Below are 5,799 nucleotides of genomic sequence, written 5' to 3'. Positions count from 1 at the left end.
CCTTCTTCTCAACCATTGTGTTTTAGTCAGGGGTCTTTTAGTTGCAAGAAAAAAGAACGAGTTCAAGTTGTCTCAGGGAGAAAAAAGGAAGTTTATTGGCAAGGTACTGCATCAGTTAGGATTCTTTGTGCTATAAGTGACAAAGTAAAACTGACTTAATAAAGATGTATTACTTCATATAATTTTTAGAATACTATAAAATCCACAATGACAATTCATGTATTTAGTAGATACAAGCTCTGTGAGTGCAGGAGTTCTTTTTGTCTTATTTATAGTTGGTTTTATTCTCACATTCCATATGATAGACTCCTGGCAAATCCAGACTTTCCTCTCATAGTATTAACAAAGCCTACTACAGTACCAGATCAATTATCTATACATCAGCTATTCCCGGGAAGAGAATGAGCGCTTCTAGCAGATCCCAAGGAAGAAATAACTTTTCTCTCTCAGAAACTTTTATCTCATAGGCTTCAGGAGAAATTACAGATCCATTTCTAAACCAACCACAGTGGCTGGGGCAGGAATTGAAATTATTTGAAAAAACAAACAAAAGTTTGCTTAAGCTCATTAGAACCCAGCCATTAATTTGAGAGGTAAATCAACCCTCTCTCTCCTCCAGATAACTGACAATGGAAGAGGAGTGGCCTCTCAAAAGATAGGAGAATTGTTAGCAAGCGTGGGAAAGAGGTGGAATCATGTGGTACAGAACATGACCGCTATGGTGGTAATAGAGATCATGGCTTAGATTTTTCCTAGGAAAATAAAATAAGTCTAGAGAATAAGTAGGCAGGCAACTGCAAAAAGTTAATTGAGTAATGCCCTAACATGTACAAAACCCTGCTTTCAGCTCTGAGGCTTCAACTATGAATAAAATGACTATGTTCCCCTCCACATGGGAGCAAGTCTTCTGGTAGAGAAGATAGTCAAACCTAAAGGTAATTCAGACTTCAAAGCTTCCTTCCTATTAACAATTTACTTGCTTGCAGGTCAGTTTAGTTAGAATTTCAAAGAGCATACAACCAACCACGTGCAACCATGTGTAAATGGTGGGCAAACCTGCTATACTTTCGTTTTTACTATGTAACTTTTTTTTTTTTTTGCAATTATGATATAGTGTAGTGACTTTTATAAATTTTGTTTTTTGTTTTGCAAATGAAAATTTTCAAATGGATGGGGAAGTAGAGCCTTAGCAGTACTGAAAAATAATATCAGTAGAGAGTTGGATGGATACTTAATTGACATCTTGATCAAAGGTTCAGGAAGCTTGGGAAATTAGCATCCTCCATTTAATAGAAGGGCAGATGAGTGGTGATCTTAGACATACGCAACTCTGTGAAAGAAGAGAGGGTGAAGATACTGAGAGGTTTGCTTTCCATATTTGAAGTCATATTAGTCATTATTTTCAGCAACTCTTTCACCACGTAGTCAAACAAAGGAGTTCATATTAAACATTTTGGATGTTTATATTTTATTTCTTCAAGTAGATTGTATTATTCTTGCATTTTTTCACCTTATCTTGTGCACTTAGTTAGCACACTGGTGATACCTAGTGTACTTAGTAGTCATTAGTCATTGGGTTAATTAACCGAAATAAAAGGGTAGGGGTAGAATAAATTTTTGAAACAGATATAATAATTATCATTAACTCCCAAAGTCTTATTTTGCCCCTCTGGAGCCCTGGAAAAGAAGTTAAATCATAAGATTGCGCAGATTCTAACCCTATTGGGGGCACTTAGAAGAAAATAATTTATCAAGTGATAAGGAGTAGTAATGGAAATTCATTCTCAAATAAATTATTATGATAAAGAGTTAGGTGTTTTTCAGCTATTGAACAACTTGCTTGCAGGAAGCTGAAAATTCATACTGTGGTCAGGGATGCAACTAGCTCTTCATTATGATACAAATGATCTCATGAAGAAACCTATTGGTGATAAGTAAAACACAGACCAGGCTGTAGATAGCACTTGCTTTAGAAGCAAAGTTGAGTAGCTTCTCAAAAGATAGATAGGAGAATTCCTGTTGAAGAAGCTATTCGCAGAGCTTCTTGAACAGGAACCCATAGATGTCTTTACAAATTCTGTGAAACGCCTCCATCCACAGCCCCGGAAATGGAATATACAAGTTTCTGTATGTTTTGACAAATCTTATCTTTCTGGGGAAAGAATTTACAACTTTACCCCAATTTTAAAGGTAGCTGAACCTCGATAAAAGATGTAGACCTAAGGTTCTATAGTTATTGTAGGGAAAATATGTGAGCAATAAAAACAAAGCCTTTGGCATGGCATGGTAAGATTGATCCTATAGTACTTTGCTGCTACCCATTAGACACTGTGTGCCTAGTGGGGTTTTGGTGACAGATGTCTTGCAATGCAAATCTGATGTATTATGTTCCTGAATTTAGCCAATGGGAACTCTATTTTTCTAGTCAATCAAGTGTGACTATACTTGTATCACACTTGAATTCATTCCTGTTTGTGTCTCATATCCAATCAGTCAGACAATTCTGCTCCATTTAAGTTCATGATATACCTACAATTCAACCACTGCTCTTCCTTTCCAAGGCTACCTTTATTGTCCAAGCCACTGTCATATCTTGCCGGGATTATTGCAATCGTCTTTTGGTCTCCCTGCTTCTGCCTCTGCACATTTCCACTCTACTCCCAACATAGCAGTTACAGAGCTCCTGTCAAACTAAAGTCAAATTATACGTTTCCTGTGTTCAATACTTTCTCATGCCTTCCAATTTTATTCAGAATAAAAGTCCAAGTATGTTCTTGACTTATAAGGCCCTACATGATGCGGTTAGCTGTCATCCATCTGAATTCATCTTCTGCTATTCTCTCACTCACTTGTTTCCAGCCTCATTTGTTTCTCTATTGTCCCATAAATGTAGCAAGCTGGCTCCTGTTTCAGAGAGTTTGTTTTGGTCTTCCCTCTTCCTGGAATGCGTTTCAATCAGTTCTCCTCACAATTTGCTCTCTCACTTTAGGTTTTTATTTAAAAGTGCCGTTTACTGGCCTGGCTACCCTAATGAAAATCTCAGTCTCATCTGCCTTAGTGACTTCACTTTTCTCATCTGAAGTATAGCATATATATTTACTTTATTTATTGTCTTCCCCACTAGAATATAAGTTCCACAAAGGCCAAGATTTTTGTCGGTTGTATGTGCTGCTATATCCCCTGTGCATCAGACAGCACCTGATAAAGTGTAGGCAAGAAACACTTGTAAGACATGTGGGAACTGCATAGCTGGGTACCCTATATGTCACCCAGCTCTCAAGTGCTATGCCTCGAAAGAAAGAGGGGGCATCCCATCCTCCTTATTAAGTGCTAGATTTTTTTTTTTTTTTTTTAGATGGAGTCTCGCTCTGTGTCCCAGACTGGAGTGCAGTGGTGGTATCTCGGCTCACTGCAAGCTCCACATCACGGGTTCACGCCATTCTCTTGCCCCAGTCTCCGGAGTAGCTGGGACGACAGGCACCTGCCACCACACCCAGCTAGTTTTTTGTACTTTTTTTTTTTAGTAGAGACGAGGTTTCACCGTGTTAGCCAGGATGGTCTCCATTTCCTGACCTCGTGATGCGCCCGCCTTGGCCTCCCCAAGTGCTGGGATTACAGGCGTGAGCCACCGCTCCTGGCCTAGTTCTAGATCTTGATCTCAAAAGGTTTATGCTCCATTTGAAATAAAATATTTGCATTTTAATTGAGAGGCAGCAATAAGTAATTAAAAATATATATATAGTTTTGGCATCAAATGGATCTACACTCAACCCCTGGCTTGGCTATTTATACATTTGTAAAATATTGATGATAATACCTACCTTGCATGATTCTTGTGAGGATGCAAACACTTGGCATGTATAAGCTTTAATAAATGGTGTTACTTCTCACTGCAGTGATAAAAGATAACATGCAAGGAGAAGATTGGCAGTTGGGACACCACCATTTTCTTCTGATTAGCTAAAAGGGTCTGCATCATAAAGTCAACCACGAGGCAGTACTTCATTTTTCTTTTTGCCCCAGATAGTAACACTCTGCTATTGTTTAGTGATTTTAGTGATTTTACGCTAATTTAAATGCTTTTTTGTCTTGTCACACATTCATTTTTTAAAGTGATTTAGAGCTGATTTCTGTAGCAGGCTGTATTTGTCATTTTATGATTCAAGAAGCATGACCTTTGACTCCGGCAATTTTGTTTATGATGTCAAATAATGAACTACAGTAATAGGATTCTATTTTGGTCAAATTATTCCATTCTCATTAAATTGTATAAATATATATTTTCTGAAGCGCTATAATCAGGTGTACTATTCTTACTTGCATTGATTTGATCAGCATAGTGACACCTTTTACCTGAAAAGTCTCCTTTGGGAATATTTGATGAGTATTTATTGGAGTTTTCTTCAATAGATGGTGAAAGTACAAGATTCAGCAAATTTCATTCCCTTATTTTAAGTTAACAAAGACAAAGGACATGTCATTATTTGGGGCTTTAATTTCTTTAATTAAAATATGATTGTTGTTTGTATTGTTTAAGTAACTTTGTTAGGTAAGTAAATTAATAATAGTCATCAAGCATATATTAATTTTATTTTCATTTGCAACAAACCCTCAATGACCCAGAGCAGGGATATTCCAACTCTGGGAAAACTATGAACTAGATGGAGAGTGCTTTGTGCTCCTAATGATATTATCCTCTTCTACTATCACCTAGGGACAAACATCTGGAAATTAGGTAAGCTACTCCTGGCAAACCCTCATCCCCTCTATTAAATTTATTTTTTCTGTTAGTGTAGGTTTTTCTCCTTGTGACCCAAGTCCCAAAGCCTCCATGCTGGAGAATATGGTTCTAATGAAAGAAGGGAGGCACCCAATATTGGAAAGGCTGGAATTTGATGTGTCACTTCTCGTCAGGGTATTTTTATTTAAAAGTAGGTCTCAGAACAGATTGATGGTCAAATAAAGTAATAAATCAGGAACAGTGTAAATTTAGCAGGTACCAGGCCAGCTTTGTATCTCAAATCACTCAAGGATTTCAAGCACCTACCTGAAAAACTAGTTATACATATTCTCTCATCCTCCTCACTTTGTAGAACATCTGGTGGCTTAATTAAGCATGTCTGTTTGATATAGTCTCAAGCATATTTTTGTTATTCATTGGTCTTTTTATTATACATAAATTCCTTGTATCTATGTACCTTCCCAAAGGATCAGCTATAGAATTTTGTAGAGAGTGAACACATGCTCAATATCTGCTCAATAAATGTTTGGAGAATTAAATTGAATAGGCATTGATTGCCCTCAACTGCCCTTACTCCCTAGGCTGCAGATTCGGACCAATTAGCTACAGTTCTTCAATGCAATTGTGTAATGGATACAACTAATATTGGAATTACTCAGTTGATCACACAATTATTTACTCATGTACACATCCATTCATTTAACTAAATATTTGTTACGTTCCTACCACATGTAAGTAAGGTGACGGAAATATATAGACACATTAGATTGATTATCTGGTCACAAGGCACATATGGTAGTAATGACTCCACATGAAGTAGTGACTGATAAGTTTGGCCAAATATTAACTTTCAAGTCATTAGAAAATAGTCTATTGTCTGAATATGTAGAAACTTAGTATGTTGTATCAGTTGTCCTAAGGAAATAATGTCATTATCAGTGTGAAATGGAAACTATAAAATTCCCCATAAAACAACTTCCTTTCCTCAAATTCATCTATGTTAAAGTACTTGATTTTATTTGTTCATTCATTCAGCAGGAAAGGAATTATCAAGCAAC

Source organism: Mandrillus leucophaeus, unplaced genomic scaffold, assembly GCF_000951045.1.
Source record: "Mandrillus leucophaeus isolate KB7577 unplaced genomic scaffold, Mleu.le_1.0 Scaffold536, whole genome shotgun sequence".
NCBI classification, from domain to species: domain Eukaryota; kingdom Metazoa; phylum Chordata; class Mammalia; order Primates; family Cercopithecidae; genus Mandrillus; species Mandrillus leucophaeus.
Note: the sequence above shows the minus strand (reverse complement) of the source record.